General features: G+C 40.3%; 2 non-coding genes across 2 annotated transcripts; both read left to right on the forward strand.

Moving 5' to 3' along the window:
• The first annotated feature begins 9,777 nt into the window (after nucleotides 1–9,777).
• Nucleotides 9,778–9,968, forward strand: LOC118560530. The gene has a single exon (XR_004929420.1). It is a non-coding gene; the product is annotated as a U2 spliceosomal RNA (small nuclear RNA).
• A 10,045-nt stretch (nucleotides 9,969–20,013) lies between these two features.
• On the forward strand, nucleotides 20,014–20,178 carry LOC118560529. The gene has a single exon (XR_004929419.1). It is a non-coding gene; the product is annotated as a U1 spliceosomal RNA (small nuclear RNA).
• The last annotated feature ends 1,229 nt before the right edge of the window (nucleotides 20,179–21,407 follow it).

Consider the following 21,407-nt stretch of genomic DNA (forward strand, 5'->3'; position numbering starts at 1 on the left):
AGAACGGTTTAAATACATATTTAATTCATAGAAATTAAATATGGAGACAGAGTACATACCATTACAAGATGTTGTTCTCACCGCGGTGGATAAATCTGTCTGTCTGAAGTAAGTTTTACCAAGACATTCCTTTTATCAACTTTAAACTCCTCCTGCATGGCTCAGAGGGAGGATGACTGACCCCCTCTCCTTCTGACCACCCCCTCAGGACAATAAAACTCCATGTTTATCTTACGCTGAAGCAGGAAGGGCTGACCCCCCTCTGCTTTCCTCAGTAACCCCAACTAAGATATATTTTTAATTCTCAACAAAACACATGTTTTTCCTTGTTATTATTGTCGCCCACTGCCCGCCCACTTTCCTGGTGGTAATGTGTTTACCTTCATGTGAACGCACTTGTCTTCTTCTTTTGTTTTCTATTGACGGATGGCAAACAACTTAAGGTGCATTTACTGCCACCTACCAGACTGGAGTGTACATCGATGATCTCAGAGGGAAATTAATAATACATACCTCAATGGTATGCACAAATGTGCAAATTTACATCCAAACACACTCACATATATATATGTATGTATGTGTGCATATGCACATGCAAACACATACATACTTTAAATATGATTGAATAACCCAGTGTTTTTTTTAAATCTAATTAATTGCCTTGTAACATAATTTGATTCATTTCCTTAAAGATTTATCATAGAAAATCCTATTTTCTCTCTATTTAGTATTGACTTTAAGTGCTGGCGTTCCTCTGAATACTTATTACATTCTAATAAGACATGTTCCACTGTTTCCATCCGATTACAGTAATTACAAGTCCCTGTTTCATGTTTCCCTATTCTGAAAAGAGAACTAGTAAGTCTAGTATGACCAATTCTAAGTCGAGATATGACTACCTCTTCTTTTCACCTTCCATTCATACAACTATTACCCCCCACAGTCTTTTGAATTTTATATAAATCTCTACCAGTGTCATGATTAGCCCATTGTTCCTGCCAAACCTTACAGATTTTATTTTGAATAATAGCTTTACCCTCACTTTTGCTTAAAGGTATACTTAAGTAAATAATATACTTAAATAATATCCGATTTCAGGGCCTTTTTAGCCCATATATATACTTCTTCATTTCCTTCTATACTTACATGAGCAGGAATCCAGACAAATCGAACAAAACATTTCTTATTATGTAGCTGAACTGGTAAGTTATATACCTAATAATAAATTTATTCTACAAGATTTTCCAGATTGTATACTTAATAATGCAGCTTGACTATCTGATGCAATTATAGATTTACTTTCTTCCCTATTTTTATCATCAAGCAACCATTCTAAAGCTAACATAATGGCAAATAATTCAACTGTAAAAACTGCTAAATGATCTGTTCTCCTTTTAATCGTGACTTTATGGTGTGGAATATTCATAGCAGCTCCCGTTCTGCCACTATTTGGATCTTTAGATCCATCTGTATATATATGATTATACAAAATATGATTCCAAAATAATTATTAACTATAACTCATTCTGGAGTCTTTCCCTTTTTAAGAAATTCCCCCAATTGCAGATCAACTTCTGGTGTGATAAATAACCGTGGTGGATCTGGTGACTGTGGAACCGTAAAACTATACCAGAACTGAGTCAAACCATAATTTTGAGCTTTCACAATCAGATTTATGATGTTCCCAACAGTCCTGCTGCACAGCCTTAGTTGGATGATCATAATAATGTCCCTGTAGATTTACCCCTTACACATACATTAGTTTCAGTCTTCTTAACCTTAAAGGAAGCTCACCAGTTTAACTTGCAAAGCAGCTAAAGGAGATGATCTGAAAGCTCCACAACATATTTGTAACCCTTGTGTTTGTTCACTATCAAATTTTCTCAAATGACTGTCAGCAGCTGCCATAAATGCTATACACCCATAATCCAAGGAAGATCTCACGAGAGCCTGATAAACTCCCAACAGCACTTCTTGAAGCTCCCCATTCCTGTCCAGAAAGACGTCTCAACAAATTATTCATTACTTACGTTTATTTTGAACTAATTCTATGTGCTTTCCAAAAAAAAAAAAAAGAAGTAAAAAACAAAGCAACTGGACTTGTTTTCCATAGTTGAAGACGTTTCGCTTCCTCTCCCGGAAGCTTTCTCAAACATCTTACAGAAAACAAGTCCAGTTGCTTTGTTTTTTACTTTTTTTTTTTGGAATGACCATGGCCTGGATGACTGAGAATCTTCACCAGCAATTCTATGTGCTGTTTCCAAGTTAATTTTTCATCAAAGATGACACCTAAAAACGTCGCTTTATTCACCCATGGTCTTTGATTTTTAATAGATGTATAAAAAAAACAGGTGGTATATTTGCTTTGGCTCTCATCAAAACTATATGAAATTGAATAGGATATGATGGCTGTTCTAAAGGAGATTTTTGACTAGAATGTTAATGCAGCTAAAAGAGGAATTTTGAGGAGCTTCAAGATATCAAAAGGCTAAATTAAACACGTCATCTATTGCACAATCATTTGATGCCATCTGGTTACGCTAAGCTGAGGCGAACCTCAGAGGGACAGTTTAACGTGAAAAGAGACAAAAAATATATGATAAAACAAATCTAACCATGACGTAAACATCTGAATGTGATTTTGTGGCTAGGTCAATGTGTTCTGGCCTTGTCAGGGACTGGAACGCGAAAAGAATACCAGATGATGGAGGGGGTGAAAGGGAACTCTTAGTAATTACTGAAGGACACAAAGTGTCTGCGATGACATCAACTAATTGTATTCTGCTCACATAATAAGTGCACACGAGGAACTTAAGGCGGGATTTCAATCTGAAGAAACTCTATTGCCTACCTCCCATCCATCGGAGACTCATCCGTCTTCGTCGCAAGCCTATCAGCTTTGAACTGCTCCTCCTCGAAACCAATCAGCATCCTGGCTTCATCTTAAAAGAACTCCACATCCTCGTCTCGGCCTTCTGCACAGCGGGCAAGCATTGCGCCATGTCCTGTTTGGACTCTGATGACTGGATTCAACCCACCTCCATCCCCTTCTCCACCATCATACCAAGCTCCGCCTGGCTTTCCTACGGTCCTCCTTCAACCTCGTCCCTATCAGAGTGTAATTCCTCCTGGACTCTTATGGAATTCCCAGTCACTCCTTAAAACGGTCCGGCAGAAGACTGCCATGCTGAGCCTGGTTCTGCCAGAGGTTTCTTCCTAAAGGGGAGTTTTTCCTCTCCACAGTCGCTTCATGCTTGCTCATCATGGACCATTCATGTAAACCTGTGTTTATCCAAGTTGGACATCTAGCTCAAACAGATCATCATATGGACTGAACAAAACTTTGTTTATCTCCACTCCACTACCAGTTTCAGGCCTAGGGGGAAATATCCCTATTCTCATACACCTGCTTATGCATATTGAAGTATAATTCAGCGTGAATGTTTCCTGCCGAGGTCTGAGCACCAAAGTCTTAAAATATTGTATCAATAAATTCTTCTAATTGACTTTTCTATCCGTGTGAGTTTTTCAGATTGAAATACAGCTGTAACCTTCACAGACAACTTTAAAATCTTTTGGGAGAGGAAACATCTGTTCAACAGATATTGTGTTGTTCTAAATGGGTCAGGTGCAAAATGCCTGATTTCAAACATTTTCTATTCTGTGAACCATGCCCCATCAGTGTTGTTCCAAGACAAAATACAGCAAGTACAAAAACAAATGATAAGCCCAGTACAGCCCGAACAAGTCAAGATAAAGATACCAGAAAGATGACACAGAGAGAGACATTACAAGAGGATTCACCCCAGATCTCAAAAGGACAAAATGAGTACTCCCCTTTAACTCCCACAGAGAACCCAAAACCTCCATCCCCATGAACACCGGTCCAGGCTGCACCCGCCTCCCCTTTTACACCGCTAAGCCCAGATGACCCTTTTTGGAATTCACACACACAACATGAAAAAGGTTTTTAAGATGTGTCCTACTGTTGACATCCTCTCCACATAGCTATTCTGATGAGCCTATTTCTGTGACAACACCAGTGTCTTCCAAAAGCAGCAGAGCTCCAGATCCTCCTCCTCTACGTATCAAGGAACATGCCTGTGCTCAGGACTTTCAGATAACTTCTCTGTGATACACACACACACATACATGAATTTAATGAAGCGGCTACTCTGATAGAGTAGACTCCTCCAAACTATAATTTTCATTGTGAGAGCAGACAGCAAAGCAAAGGTGGAGGAGTAGCAACTTTGTTTAATGATTCACTAAAGTGTAAAAAGGTGTTTTTGGGAAAATTTGACTCTTTTGAATACCTGGCTCTCCAGGTAAAGAGCCCGGTACGAACTATGTTCTTAAATGTTTACAGATCAGAACTTTTTAAATGATCTTAGTGACCTCTTATTTGTGATATGTGTTAATTATGACTGTTTCGTTATTGTGGGAGACTTCAACTTTTACGTTGACAACCCTGAAGGCAGAGGTGGAAAGAACTGTGTGATACGTTTAGAACTTTGGTTTAACTCAACATGTTAAACAGCCAAGGCACAAACAGGGACATATTTTAGACTTGATCATCACTAAGGGTCTAATCATTTCCAAGGTAAATGTAACTGATGTTGCCATATCTGATCACTTATGTTATCTTTAAAAGCATAATTACCAGTGACTCATTTAGCCAAAGGGACATCGTAAGGTGTGCCTTTAAGGACAATTCCACAGAAACTTTTATCCAAGCTTACTCAGCTACTTCAACCTTGTGCTGCAACTCAGTATATGAACTAGTAGATAAGTTTCAGTCTAAAGTCTCAGATATCATTGACTGCATTGCTCCAGTCAAAGTGAAGTTTGATTCCGGGAAGAAATAATCTCTGTGCTGTTATTCTGTTTTTATTTTTATTTTCCTATATTTTAATCATGTAAAGCACTTTGCATTTTCTTTGTACTGAAATGTGCAATACAAATAAATTTGCCCTGCCTTGCCTTAGCAGCTGCTAAAGAAAACCCGTCAGAGGCAGAACTGGCTTTCTCTGCTCTGAAAGCAGCCTTGTCCTCTGCACCGGTGCTGGCTTTGCCAAACTGACAAACCATTTATTCAAATGGTGGATGAAAAATCTGGTTTCATGTCATCTGTTTTGTTGCAATCTCATGGTGACAAATTGCAACCTGTGGCTTATTATTCCAGTAAGCTTGGCGCAGTTGCAGCTGGTTTACCCAGTGTTGTATAAAGTACTGAAATCTCAGAGTCAAGTAAAAGTTTAGGTACCTCTCCAAAATGACTTTGATAAAATCCCAAGTCACTGACTGAAATGTTACTTGAGTTAAAGTCTTAAAGTATCTAAAATGTCTTGTACTTAAGTTTGAAAATTACTGTAAAAATCGATGTACTCAATTAATGTAATGAAAAGTATAAGTAAAAAGTAAAACAAAGCAAATGTAGTTTGAATGTCATTTTTTTGATTTTGGTCACCTTTGAAGGTCAAATTCACTTAAAATAATATATACAACCAAGTGCAGGAGAAATATAGACCAAGTTTAGACAGAAAATACAACCTTTTTGTAAGCTTGTAAGCTTTTAGTTTTTCTTCTTCAAGTAAGGTCAATGTTATACAAATTCTCTCTCTCTCTCTCTCTCTCTCTCTCTCTCTCTCTCTCTCTCTCTCTCTCTCTCTCTCTCTCTCTCTCTCTGTCTCTCTGTCTCTCTCTCTCTCTCGCTTTCTTTGTAACGAGTAACTAAACCAAACATTGAAAATGTATCGTAGTAAAAGTATGTAATTCAATTTGAAAATATTTTAGCAGCTGTATTGATCAGCTGCTAAAATCTGCTAATCCTAAAGTTATTAAAAAAACACCTTTAAATTGACATTAATATTCCATATTAATGCTGTAATAACGCTCATAGCACTATTGAACGATGGAGGAGTGAAACATCAAACCTTATGCTTGAAACAACCATAACTGAATATCCGGAAACAGGAAGTCACCGGGAGCTAAATAGCATTTTGCTAACTTTAACAAACTTTAAGGGCTTCGACTTTATTTTTAGTCATAATGAGTGGCCCGGGTAACATAAACATTAATATCCCATAAATGTATGTAACCCTTGTGGAGAAAACGATTATTATAACCATAAAAACACACTCAAATCACATCGGTAATGACATGGTATCACAATGCTAGCGGGAAGCTACTCGGTAGCGCCATGTGTTTAAAAACACATCATGTAAACATATCTTCCACACAACCATGTAACTTTCCCTTTGGTTACATGCCTCGTGTGACTTCGGTTCACTTTGGCCATCCAAGGGAGAGCAGTGGAAAGGGGAAAACGTTGGTCATTTCAGCAGCAGACATGCGGCCATGAGCTAGCCGAAACGTGGTTGTAGCGGGCAGCTCCGAGGTCCTGCACGCAGTCTCTGACCCGGTTGTAGTCGCGATTTCAGCTCCTTTTTGCTCTCAGTTTGGGAAAGTGGGTCCTGTGCCGACCTTTCGGTCGCTCCATGCTTTCTGGAATCAGCTTCCTGCAACAGCTGAGAAGAATAAACAAGGCTGGTTTTTGGCATTCTTTACTTCAGTAGCTGGTTGCGCAGAAGTTAGACTGCAAACTTAGCTCTGATTCTAGTCAGCAGACCTCCGGACGAGGAGAGATTTCCCCCCTGTGCTGGCTTGTTGGTCTTTCGATGCCCATGTGCCCCCATGCATGGCTGGCCAGTATGGGTGGCTGGCACCAGCCAACCTCTCCTTCAGATCCCCAGATGAAGATAGAAACTGGTTTAGTCTGAAGGGATCGTCTGTGGGGAGAGGTCTGGCTCAACAGCAGGGGCACCCCTACTGTGAGACTGTCTCTGCTTTGATGGGTGAAATTCGCCTTTGTTCCTGACCCATGGGACATGTTGCCATTTCTCACTGAATGGCAGCTGCACAGTGGTGCAGTGTGTAGCACTGTTGCCTTGCAGCAAGAAGGTTCTGGGTTCCAACCCTGGGTCTTTCTGCATGGAGTTTGCATGTTCTCCCTGTGCATGTGTGGGTTCTCTCTGGGTACTCTGGCTTCCTCCCACAGTCCAAAAACATGACTGTTAGGTTAATTGGCTTCTCTAAATTGTCCTTAGGTGTGAGTGTGTGTGAAAGGTTGTTTGTCCTGTTTGTCTCTGTGTGGCCCTGCGACAGACTGGCGACCTGTCCAGGTGAACCCCGCCTCTCGCCCAGTGAACGCTGGAGATAGGAACCAGCAACCCCTGTGACCCCATGAGGGATTAAGTGGGTCAGAAAATGGATGGATGAGCTTTAATGGCACTACAGAGACGTTTCAAGTTGTCTGTGGAGGTTTGACTGATCTGAGCGTCTCTTTCTTTCTCTGAGCCACTGATGGATTTTGTTGTGTGTAATTTTATTGCAGTTTAATTAATTATGTTCTAATTTTATTTCCATAACCTTTGTTATGATGGTTGTGTTGCAACTGCAACTGCAATTTTTCTTTTTAAAGATAATAATAACAATAATAATAATAATAATAATAATAATTGAACTTTATTGATCTCACAATGGAGAAATTCACTTCTGCATTTAACCCATCCCCTTGGGGAGCAGTGGGCTGCCACTGTACGGCACCCGGGGAGCAGTCTGGAGATAAGAGTCTTGCTCAGGGACCCAGAGTGGCAGTCTGTGGGAGTTAAACTCGGAACCTGGATGGGAAAGAGAAGGGGGTGCGCAGCTAAAAAAGTTTGTGAACACCTGCCGTATACCTTTCTGCTCAACATGGAGCTGATTTTTCTTTTTGGGAGAAATAACCTGAAACTGATGCCAAAAGACCAAAACCAGCGTTTTACTGAATTTCTTTGGGAGTTGAACCCGGGTCAGCCACGTCGAGGACTAAGGCCTCCATACATGGGTTGCACTACCCACTGCGCCACCAGCGCAGTGGGTGGCGCACACTACAAACCAAACTGAATATACCTGACTCAAGCTGCCATCAGAGGTCTGCACTGACAGAAGAGCTGAAGAATATGGCTTGAAATCAGATCCTCTCTGAGTTTACATGTTGATCTCTGACGGTTTACAGATTCTTTTGGTGAGCTCAGCTGCTGGGCCTGAATACGACCGTTATTCAGACTTTAGCTGATTGTTTGAATCTGTGCTGCAGATTTAATTTCTCATTTCTGACCTAAAGTGCTTCAGCTGCATCTCTAAAGCCTGTGACAGATTCTTCTGAAGATGGGAAAACCTCACAGGAGAAAAATATTGTTTTCAGGAACTGAATGTGTGATTGGCTCTTTGTATTTTCTTGATTTTCTTTGTTTGGTAGCATTTAGTTGTTGAGTTTGGTACTTTGAACTTTAATGGTTTAATACGTTGTTGATGATTCTCAGGAGCAGCAGCATCTGATGCTTCAGATGATTTTACTTCAGTTTTTTAAATCTTGAGTCTGTTTTTACTCCCTGTGCCTGAACTCAACATGTGTTTGTTAAATGGCTGTGATATCCTCTCCCTGTGTGCTCTTCTTGATGTGGATGGTAATACTGATGTTGACTGATTTTGGTATGAGGAGCAGTTGTAACTTTTTTTTTGCATTAAAGCCAAAACTTAATGTTTGGTGATTTTGTTTTCCTGTAATGAGTAAAAAAATGTTGCTATTCAAATACGTTATTGTTTAATATTGATTTGTCGAAATATATTTACCAAACAGCCGACACTTAAAATGTGACGTCATCAGAGCATGCGCAAGACGAAGGCACTGGCAGACGAACTTGGTAGCTCACAACAATACGGGACAACGCTACAAATTTGTGAGTTTTTTTTCTTTATCATACAATTGTCTGTTATATTATTTCAGGTTCACCTTATAAGTATTTGGAATAGAATAGAATAAATTGCTGGAATAAATAGTTAAAAAGTAAATTTATTTTACCGCTAACGCATGACTGGTTAACATTTTTAACAAACGCCATTTACAGACGTTTCTTAGTTTGACAGTTTGTATTTTTGACGGTTTCAAGTTCTTCTCTCGCATTTTCTGTATTTTAACTGTTTTTAACTAGTTTACTTGAAATGTGAGCAGAATGCAAATGTAAACTTTTCTGACTCATGATGTCGGAAGGTCGGGGTGGTGGTCGCGGTGTGCTGCAGGCCTCGGTTACATTATCACGACAACTTTAAAAAAAAAAAAAATATCTACCCTAAAGTCTTTATTTTGTAAACTGTTAAAACAAAATTTAAAAGTTAGGAATTGTGTCTCGAAAATTGACTCCCCAAATTTAACGTTTAGTTTGTGCAGAACAGCGCTGTTCTGTTTTATCAGTGTGTAGAACATGCAGTAAGTGCAGTAACACAGAGTCGCCACTAGAGACCGCTGCAGACTTTCTGTGCAGAATCAATACCGTCAAAGGTTTCATGAATTTCAGCCGTACAGATTTATTCAAACCGATCAAACGCAAACATATTTAATTTTACACACATATATAATAGTTAAGTTCACATTTAAACGTTTATGTATGGAAAGTAAATTTTTAAACGTTGTTTTAGCCTTTAGGTGTCCTATTGGAGGAGAGCGTGACACGTGACCAGAAATAAACAGCTCGGCTTGTTTTTTCATTGACGTTTGTAGTTTAATTTGGATCGTTTATCGTTATTTAACACGGCAGAACAACAAGAGTAGCTTTAATCGCCATTTTATGTTTCCACAATTTTGTTTTATGGGTTTGTAAGTGTTAAATATTCCCGAACCAGGAGTGAAACCGTAGTCTGTGAGAATCAGGTTGTCTCCTCCACCGTTTCTCTGGTATCGCTTCTCGGCCTTTTGGCTAAGATCAAGTGTAGTATCTGTTCTTATCAGTTTAATATCTGATACGTCCCCTACCCGGGGACCATATATTAAATTGATTTTTGGAACAGGGAGATGGAATAGGGGCTTGCTCCGTCCACTCCACGCATCGACCTGGTATTGCAGTACCTCCAGGAACGGTGCACCCCCCTAAACCTGATAAATGATAATGTCATAGTGACTCTTGATAGTAGTCTTACATCACTTTATTATAGTTAAAATATCTTTGCTTAGATGTAATAGTCAATTTAATGTGTGATTTATAGTTCTGCCTCAGGAATTTGAGCATATGACATCTAGAGGTAAACTTCTTATGTTTTATTGATAGTTTTATTGGATAATTTAATCAGATATTTTTGAAGATCCTTGTTTAATTTATAATGGTTCTGATCCAAGTTTAGGTCAGTTTAGATTCAGATTATGAACCCCCAGCTCAAACTAAATATACTTGTGTTCTCCTGCTGGTAAATAATGTTTATTGAAGTTTTATTACTACATTTACTTGAGGCAGACTAGGGGTACATTATGTGGGATATCTGTGTGGAAGGAGAAACTAAATTAAAATGCTAAATGACTATTAGTGACACTAATATCACTGTTGTTCTAGGTTTGCTCCTGTGTTTTGTAGAATGTGAATGCAACTTCTTTGTTGTGTTGATACATACAATTTGTCAGAACATTAAAGAAAAATATGTTTTATTCTCTTTCTTTAGGTGAGTTTTTTACATTTATGTAAAATATAAAATGTGGACTTTAAATCGTCAGATACGAGGTACCTTGGATTCAAACGGACAAAGACTGGAGCGGTAACAAGTGAAGATTGTGAGACGTCTTCTGCTCGGTGACTTCAGGGAACGGGGATCTGGGTCTAACGATCCTCTGGCTTCTAGGCAACAATGCTGGTCTGAGAAGAACCTAATTACTGGTAGCTAGACAGTAAAATGCACATTTAAGGAGTTATTCTTTGTTCACAACAAGCATCTTCATCTTTCCAATGCTAACTAAGGTTTTTTGCTTCTTTCTTTAACTGGCAAAATATGAAGTCAAACAATGAACTGTTGTAATGGTAATAAAATCGACAAGTTATTTTCCGTTCATCATAATTTGAGTAGAGAAATGTTCTGGCTCAAGGACCGCGGAACCGGTAGGGCCGGTAGGGCCGCGACCCTACCTACTTTTGATGATCAAACATGTAAAATAATATATCAATAAAATTAAATTATTCAATAGCTATTTTTTTTTTATGCACAATAGTCTATGGCAGCAGCATCATTCTCCAATGAGAAAGCGATAAATCATCCCATCTAAAAGTGTATAGGGTAGTTCACTGCTATTGTTTTCATCCGTTTTTTTTGCGCATGCGCGACTGGTAGGCAAAAGGCGAACACAATGGCGGACGCAAACAGAGAAACTGCTCCAGACAGCCGCAGAAGCGGCTGCTACAGCAGCAGCAGCAGCCGCTTCTCCGGCCTGTGTAGCGATCGCTACCTCCCCTCCGCCGCTATTTAAGTAGAACAATGACTAGAGCAGAATTAAGTTGTATTTACCGGAGATGAAGTGTAGACTGCAAATTCTGTCGTAGTATGATGGCTCCCACAGTCAATTGGGAGTGTCTGCCTGCGCTCTTTTCATTGAAAATATCTTTCTTCCTCATTCGGTAAACGACAGAAACGTACATCCAACGATTTGGAATGCTTCTCTGTGCAACCGGGAGCAAAACAAGTCGTAGGCATTGCTTAGATTACAAAAATAAACGAAGTAAAAGTACGCTCTAAATCACCCGTTTTGTCACGTAGTAGACGAGAACAGTACTGTTTGTCATAGACATAATATAAGAGTAGACCCCGCATTGACTGTCGCTGCGCAGGAATTACGGCCGCCATCTTGGGGCGGTCGACTTGCTACCCAATCCTGCTGATTTAAGCTGAACACACTAATGATGCCTCAGCACTGTGCGGCTCATTTTTGTTTAAATCGAGGGACTATTTACGTCAGGGCTCGAGGAATAACTTTTCACAAGTAAGATGAAAAGATATCGTTTATATTTTTGATTAGAATGTGATTTTTGTAAAATTAGGCAGAGAGATACAGGTCTACACGTCCAAGTCTTTGTGACTTAGTCTCTCCAAAACCGCATCTGCTCCGTGAAGGCATCAGAGCTTTGTTAGACATTAGTGAATAAACAGCATATATATATATATATATATATATATATATATATATATATATATATATATATATATATATATATATATATATATTCAAACTAACCTACCTGATGAATTTGATCAAGTAAGAGCGACATAACAACATAATGGCATGTCAAAAATACACCTTCATTAAAAGGACCCCCCCCCCCCTCACACACACACACTTACATTTTTGTTTATTTGGCTAAAAACGGAGTTATCTGTTTTTGCAAATGAACTCTTCAGTGAACCCTCGCTATTTCGCGGTTCACCTTTCACGTTCTCGCTGCTTCACGGATTTGCGTTGATGAGCCGTTCCAGTTCTCAAACATAATTGATGGTGGCATGTCGGTTTATTTCCAAAAATGAGAATCTTCACCAGCATGTCGGTTTATAAGATTCTTTTTGCCCAGAAGAACAACAACTACCGATAACTATGTTCTTCTGCCGAAAAAAACTCACCTGCTCCGCGGGCTTTAGAAGAAAAAAATGCCACAGAGCGGAGTCAGGATGCAGCGGCTCAGTCAGAAGAGCAGTGAAATACACGAGTCACAATTTGTCCTACTGTACTTTGTATTTTTGTTTTCATAATCATTTTTCATTTTCTCCCGTTCTAATACAATGACTCGCGGTGGGGCGGTGCTGATCTCCGCAATAAGTATTCAGTTCGTATTGATGATCAAATTATTTTACAGCACAGTATTAGGGTTATATATGTCTATGCTGTTTGTGTCTACACGCCGGACCCGGATGTAGCGCTGACGTCACGCGTGAACTACCCTATTGGCTGATTGTGTCATGTGATGTAAACAAAATGACCGCTACTTCGTTTGCTTAGTTAGCTTTAAGGCTGTGTCCACTGCAAGTGACTGCAAGATACTCCGTCGTATCAAGACCTATCTGAGATCAACAATGACCCAGAAAAGACTAAATAGCTTGATGTGCGCCAACACACAGGGATCTTTTGACCATAGTGGATGCTTTGAGGATAGGACTTCATCCAGCATAATTACAGACGGAGACACTTTTTCGGGAATATTTAGAGCAGGGGTGAGTTTGACTTTTCTTTTTAAAGTATTTTTATTCTGTAAATATTGTGTTAGCTGTAATATAATGATTGTAAGTGGAAATAAATACGGGGCGTGTGTGCTGGAACGTCAGAAAAAAAAAAGTTAAATAAATGGGTAGTTCACTTTCATCTGGGTTTTTCGCGCATGCGCGCCGGACTGATGGGCCCGACCAATTTGAAATGCGTTCCGCGGTCCATGTTCTGGCTGCTTCTGCAGAATCTGGGTTTAAGCAGGCTGAAGCTGGATTTTCTTCCTTTAATTTGCCACATAGTGTCTTCCTCTCAGATAAATGCTATTTCACAGCCACACCACTAGGTGGCAGCACCAGACCTGTTTCTCTGAACTAAGCAACAGGAAGCGGTTGTGCTAACAGAAAAACCAGCATATTAACGTTTCTGTTCTGTTACGTCCCTTGGCTTAGTCTAGGGGTTATATGGGACAGACATAAAATGAGGAAGTGGACTGAGGAGGCAAAGTTATCTTTTAAACATTTATTTACTTCTAATTTTACATTATTTACAATTCAGACGGTTAAAACTTCAGAGAGAGCCCAGGCCAACATAACAAACAAAACAACCCTAATCAGAAAATAAAAAGAACTTACCTAACAACAATGAAAGTAAAATAGTACAAACCTACAAACTAACCTAAACCTAACAATCACTTAAACAAGAGAAAACTGGGGTTAAACCAAAAGGCAGCTCTCCCCTACCAACCCAGTCTGACCAAGTGTACATTAAAAAACATGACAAAGGCAGGCCTTTGCACTGGCAAGCATCTGCAAGAGGTGGTACGGCAGGCAAGTGGCCAAGAGGCACTGAGGTGCAGGATCACAGCCTTTAAATAGGACACAGGTGATTGCTGATTGCACTGGACTCTGGAAACCACACCCACATCCTGGAGAAGGTGGAGCCTAGCACAGGACAAAGAATTAGCACAAACACAAACATCTACCTGGGAGATGTAACACCCCCACCCATAAGAACAAACATAATTGTTTGTTAAACCATGCACACAGTCACACTCTGGAAAGAGTGTCTGCCACGATGTTGTCACATCCTTTCTTGTGCTTGATTTCTATGTTGTAGCTTTGTGAAATTAATGCCCACCTCATGAGTCGTTGATTGCTGTTATACATACGTGAAAGAAACACAAGTGGGTTGTGGTCCGTAAAAATCTCTACCGGTTTTGAAGTGGAACCCACGTACACTTCAAAGTGTTGAAGAGCCAGGAGCATTGCCAGAGTTTCTTTCTCGATAGTTGAGTAGCGCCTTTGATGGGGGTTGAACTTCTTACAGAAGAAACAAACAGGATGAGGTACTCCTTGGGCATCATCTTGAAGGAGAACAGCTCCAGCTCCAATCTCACTAGCATCCACTTCAAGCTTGAAAGGCTTGGAAAAATCTGGAGCAGCAAGAACAGGAGCATTTGACAAGAGAGCTTTTGCACAGTCAAAAGCATGTTGACATTCAGTACTCCAAAGGAATGGTAGCTTTGGACTACACAAGGAGGTCAGTGGTGCTACCACTTCAGAAAAGTTCTTGCAAAAACACCGATAGTAACCAACCATACCCAAGAATCGGCGTAGCTCTCGGCGCGTTTCTGGCACTGGAAAAGCAAGGATTGCATTTACCTTTGCACTGATGGGACGAACCTGGCCTTGTCCAACTTCTTTTCCAAGGTACATCACGGTAGCCTTGCCAAATTCACATTTAGCCAAGTTGAGTGTCAAGGAAGCATCAGCCAGACGCTTAAACACAGTGGCTAGAGTGGCAACATGCTCAGACCACGTGGAAGAAAAGACAACCACATCATCAAGATAAACCTTACAGTTTTCCACGTCCGATAGCACAGTTGACATCAATCTCTGAAAAGTTGCAGGAGCATTTCTCATCCCAAAGGCCATCACGGTATATTGTAAAAAGTTGTCGGGTGTAACAAAAGCTGAGATTTCGGAGGCTTTGCTGGTTAAAGGTACTTGCCAATAACCTTTAAGAAGATCCAACTTAGACACATATGCAGCCGATCCAACACTGTCAACACAGTCTTCAATACGGGGCAGTGGGAAGGAATCAGGTACTGTAACTGCATTAACTTTACGGAAGTCTGTACAAAATCGTGGCGTGCCATCTGACTTCGGTATGACCAAACATGGAGAACTCCATGGACTGCAACTTGGTATGGCCAAACCATACTTTAGCAGATAGTTCACCTCCTTTTTCATCAGTCCTCTTTTAGTCAGATTCACACAATAAGCATGTTGCTTAATTGGCACAGCATCCTCAACATTTATGTCATGCTCTATCACTGTGGTACGTGACGGAATGTCACCAAAAAGTTTTGGATGAGCGTATATAAGCCTCTCAATGTCCAATCTCTGTTCACATGTCAAGTGAGAGAGATATGTAGACAACTTGGACAGTACCTCAGAATTGAGCATTCTGGCACTCTGGTAGCTGACATCACAAAGCTTAAGCCCATCTTCATCTGCACCCTCCTTCAGTCCTGAAGAGCACAGGAGAACCTCTGGAGGCGGCTTCTTTTGCATTGAAGATTCAGCTGGCTCTTCTACAGGGCTGCAAAGAGATCCGGACCGAGGATGAAAGGTTTTAAGCATGTTTACATGACACAAGCGTGTTTTTCGTCTCCGGTCTGGGGTTTTAACCACATAGTCAGTCTCATTCACTTTCTTGTCCACCAGATATGGTCCACAAAATCGGGCAGATAATGCCGAACTGAAAGTTGGTAAAAGAAGCAAAACCTCGTCACCTGGATTAAAAGATCGAGGGACAGCTTTCTTATCATACCAACATTTCATCTTCTCCTGAGCAGAGGAGAGGGACTCTGCTGCTGCCGACCGGGCCTTATGGAGGCGTTCTCGGAACTGTGAAACATAATCCAGAACATTAGGTTGAACTGGATTATCTGTGGACCTGAACTGTTCTTTAAGGAGCTTTAAAGGTCCTCTTACAGAATGACCAAACACCAGTTCAGTTGGACTGAACCCAAGAGATTCTTGCTTAGCTTCCCGAATAGCAAACAACATCAGGGGTACTCCTTCATCCCAATCCTTTCCAGTATCCAAGCAATATTTTTGCAACATGGCCTTGAATGTCTGGTGCCAGCGTTCTAATGCCCCTTGTGACTCCGGATGGTAAGCACTTGAAACAACCTGTTTAATCCCAAGAGTCTGCATGACCTGCTTGAAAAGTTTGGACATAAAGTTGGTTCCTTGATCTGTTTGAACTACTTTTGGTAAACCAAACGTAGTGAAAAACTTTGTCAATGCTCTGATCACCAGAGGTGTAGTTATTCTTCTAAGAGGAATTGCTTCTGGGAAACGTGTTGCAGTACACATAATAGTCAATAAAAACTGGTTACCATTCTTTGTCTTGGGCAATGGACCAACACAGTCCACGATGACATGCTCAAAAGGCTCACCAAGTATTGGTATAGGATGAAGAGGGGCAACTGGAACAGTCTGGTTTGGTTTCCCTGCAACCTGACAAATTTTACAAGTACGACAAAACTCTACTACATCAGCCTTCAACCCAGGCCAAAAGAAATGGGTAAGTATTTTGTTGTAGGTTTTCGTAACTCCTAAATGACCAGCCAAAGGATGTTCATGTGCAAGGGACAATACCTCATGTCGATATCCAACAGGCACCACAATCTGATAAGTAGCGCTCCACTCATTATCAGAACAAGTTCCTTGCTCCAAGGATACTGTTGGATGTGCAATCCACTTGCGCATTAGAACACCATCCTCAAGAAAATAGGAAACCTTCTCATTTCCTGTTTTAGAGAAAACAAAACATTTGTTCAGAGAAGGATCTGATTTCTGAGCAGCAATGAGATTCTCACGTGTGACTGGCAAGTTCCACTGAGGAAAATAAAAGTCCTTTAATTTGCTCTCAGAAGAATCTTTGGAGACTTCTTGATGTTCCATCGAGTTTGGCAAACCATCCTCAGCCAGAGCCTGAGCCAACAGAGAATCCTCCAGATCAGTCTCGGCAGCTCCACTTCGTTTTTGAGCCCTTGTGAGAACACAGGCAGGAAACACAGATGGCAAACACGTCGCCAGGTCATCATTCTTACTGTTAGACTTTGGACTTTCAATTACTTCCAAAACAGGGTGCACTTTTCCACCAGCCATGTCATTTCCCATAATAAACTGAACTCCTTTAATTGGAAGTGAAGGGCGAACTGCCACCGGGAAAACACCACTAACCAACTTTGACTTAATGTGCACAAAATGCAACGGAGCTACAACATAACCCATTTCAACTCCTTGCATCAAAATATTCCCATTACATGAGGAATGGTCACCCACTGGCAACACATCAGCTAAGATCACAGATCTTGACCCTCCTGTATCTCTTAGCATTTTAATGGGCTTTTCATCTTCCACCTTTCCAGTCAAGGATACAACACCGTCCAGAATGAATGGTGTGAAGCAAGGATCAAGCTCCTCAACAGCATTCCCTTTCTTGGCATCAATGGTTTTAATCAAACCTACCCCTTTTGATGGTTTCACTGCAGCTGACTGATTCTTACGTTTTAAAGAGGGACACTCCACAACAACATGACCAAGTTTGTGGCAATAGAAGCATTCCCTTTCAGTCCTTGAAACTGAAGTTTTTCGTGGGCTTGGAGGATCTTTTCTTGGGAAAGATTCTCTGGTGGGAACTTCACGTTTCGGCACAAAAACAGTTTTATGGGTCAACACAAATTCATCTGCAACCACAGCTGCTTCCTTTAAAGTTGAAACCTTCTGTTCATTTAGATACACAACAATGCGCTCTTGAAGACCATTTTTAAATTCTTCCAGCAACATTAATTCACGTAAAGAACTGTATTCAAGAACTTTACTTGCCGAAAGCCATTTGTCAAAAAGCGTTGCTTTTTCGCGAGCAAACTCAACAAAAGTCTGATTTGCTGTCCTTTTATGATTACGAAAACGTTGTCTGTACGCTTCTGGAACAAGTTCATAAGCAGCAAGGATAGCAGACTTCACTACATCATATTTTAAACTTTCTTCCAGAGACAAAGCAGAACAAACTTCTTGTGCTTTGCCAACCAATTTACACTGCAGAAGCAGAGGCCAAACCTCTCTCGGCCAATTTAATGAAGCAGCGACACGTTCAAAAACATTGAAATATGTATCAACTTCTGATTCACGAAATGGAGGTACTAACACAATGTTTTTGCTCACATCGAAAGAACCTGGGGGTACAGAAGAACAAGTTATTTCCTCAGCAGCCGATGAATTTACAGAGCTGGATTGAGAAGTACTGGTTTGAGGGTGTGTGGAACCTATGGAAGATTGAGCCTGTAATTCCAACTGGCGCAATCTTACTTCCCTTTCAATCTGAAGCTCCAACTCCAGCTTTTTCAGCTTCAAAACTCGTTCGGTCTCTGCTTGCAACTCCAACTTACGAAGTTCAAACTCTGCCTGACGAGCTTGGAGTTTATCCTGAGCCTCTAATTGCAGTCTTGCCAGACGTACCTTAATTAATGCCTCTTGCTTTGATGGAGAAGAAGGTGAGGCAGCAACAGAAGGTGAGGCATCAGTACTCACGCTTCCAACCTTTGGCTGTTCCACACCAGCAGGCCTCTTTCCTTCCTCTGACACAGCAGGCATCAATCTCTCATTAGGAGACCTATCAAGAGGAACTTCCAAAAAAGGTGTCTCAGAAACAGGAAGCAATCCTTCTTCCACAAGCTTGTTTGAAACAACAAATTTCAGCTCTTTTTTAACCATTTGTTTAGTTACATTCATCTCAAAATGAGCTGCTATAGAAAATAGGTCTTGTTTTCTGCACCTTTCCAACTCCTCCCAAGAAGGATTATCTACAAAAGCACGCAAATTGAAAATACGAGTTGCCATACCAACACTCTTTGCCACATACACCTAAGAACTCCAACAATCCACTTCAAAATATACAGACAGGATTAATAACTCCCGGACGAGCCCCCACTTTATGTTACGTCCCTTGGCTTAGTCTAGGGGTTATATGGGACAGACATAAAATGAGGAAGTGGACTGAGGAGGCAAAGTTATCTTTTAAACATTTATTTACTTCTAATTTTACATTATTTACAATTCAGACGGTTAAAACTTCAGAGAGAGCCCAGGCCAACATAACAAACAAAACAACCCTAATCAGAAAATAAAAAGAACTTACCTAACAACAATGAAAGTAAAATAGTACAAACCTACAAACTAACCTAAACCTAACAATCACTTAAACAAGAGAAAACTGGGGTTAAACCAAAAGGCAGCTCTCCCCTACCAACCCAGTCTGACCAAGTGTACATTAAAAAACATGACAAAGGCAGGCCTTTGCACTGGCAAGCATCTGCAAGAGGTGGTACGGCAGGCAAGTGGCCAAGAGGCACTGAGGTGCAGGATCACAGCCTTTAAATAGGACACAGGTGATTGCTGATTGCACTGGACTCTGGAAACCACACCCACATCCTGGAGAAGGTGGAGCCTAGCACAGGACAAAGAATTAGCACAAACACAAACATCTACCTGGGAGATGTAACAGTTCTATCTGATGTGTTTAAAAATACTTGTGAATAAGAAATTGATTAATGTTCTGCATATTAACTTTATGTTGAGTTCTTGCTGTTTTTGTTGGCGGTTAAAAATAGAAGAAACGTGTTTAGAAGGCTAACAGCTGTAGCTTTGGTTATGCAGCATTGAATTGTGGGTAACCAGACAACGTTTATAAAACGTTAGATCTATCCTAAGTGATTAAATTAGATTAAATTGTGTGCTACAAAGTAGCGCACAGATAGTCAGAGATGGTTTAATAGATGTAGAATAGCAGCTTCCAGGCTGTGGTTATGTCAGCTGACAGAGTGACGGCACCATGACCCATGAAGGTGTGTGTGTGAAAGACATGGCAGAGCGTGAGGTGAACAACTCATACTTACCTGGCAGGGGAGATACCATGATCAAGAAGGTGGTTCACCCATGGTGAGGCTCAGCCATTGCACTCTGGGCTGTGCTGACCTATGCGAATTCCCCAAATGTGGGAATCTCGACTGCATAATTTCTGGTAGTGGGGGACTGCGTTCGCGCTCTCCCCTGATTTACTGTTAAAGAAAATGATTTTTGAATATCTTATATTCAAATATATGTATTAGGTTATTCTGTAATCAGTCGGTAGCAAATAAAATATTATACATAATGTTCGATGTTGGTGTTTTCGTAATTAATTTTCGTCAACTCCATACGGACTATAGGAAAACGGGAGCGCGCACAACGTGACTCGTGACGTCACCACACGCACAGCTCGTCTGGATTCCACCTCCTGTCATTAGTAGTCTAGATGATAATAAGTTATTACTTATATTGATCATAAAATGAAATAATTGTATGAATAATGTATTTATAGTTTAATGTGAGAGGTAATATTTTGTGTTAAATAAATTATAATTTAAGTTCTTTAACTTTAACATACAAATCTATTTATACACAACACCATATTTTATTGAAAACATTTTTAAAACAATATTTTTAATATGTAAAAAAAAAAGCCTAAAAAAAAAATCTTAAAAAGTTACGCCGCGGTGCATTCTGGGAAAGCGATCATATTTCATATTTGTATGGCTTTGTAAATATTGCTCGGAGTTAAATTATTCTGTTCAGAGTGGGGTTTTTTTTTTTCAATTCACCTCTTATGATATTACATCTTTCAATCCTCATGTCATTTTATTTGTTTTGTGTGCATTTGCCTGTTGCTTTAATTCTACAAATTTTCCCATTGTGGGATAAATAGAGGATTATCTCATGTTATCTTATTTTACATACTCCTTATATTACCATATAACAAAAGAAAGGACTTTGGTCCTGTTGGTGTTTAAAGTGCTTAATAAATACGATTGGTATGACATGGTAATAGCGGATGATCTCCCCTGAATGATGTCACAGCTAACAGAACGCCAAACCAGGTGTAGAAAAAAGAGAGAGAACAAAAAGTTAAAAGTTGTGAATAGCAGCATAACAACAGAGATAGCTCAGATTAACCTAAACCACTCTAACTATAAGCTTTGTCAAAAAGGAAAGTTTTAGGCCCAAACTTAAAAGTAGACGGGGTGTCTGCCTCACGGACCAAAACTGGGAGTTGGTTCCACAGGAGAGGAGCCTGATAGCTAAAGGATCTGCCTCCCATTCTACTTTTAGAGACTCTAGGAACCACCAGCAGACCTGCAGTCTGAGAGCGAAGTGCTCTGTTAGGAACATACGGGGTAATCAGAGCTCTGATATATGATGGAGCTTGATTATTAAGGGCTTTATACGTTAGAAGAAGCATTTTA

The sequence above is a fragment of the Fundulus heteroclitus genome, unplaced genomic scaffold (assembly GCF_011125445.2).
Source record: "Fundulus heteroclitus isolate FHET01 unplaced genomic scaffold, MU-UCD_Fhet_4.1 scaffold_44, whole genome shotgun sequence".
NCBI classification, from domain to species: domain Eukaryota; kingdom Metazoa; phylum Chordata; class Actinopteri; order Cyprinodontiformes; family Fundulidae; genus Fundulus; species Fundulus heteroclitus.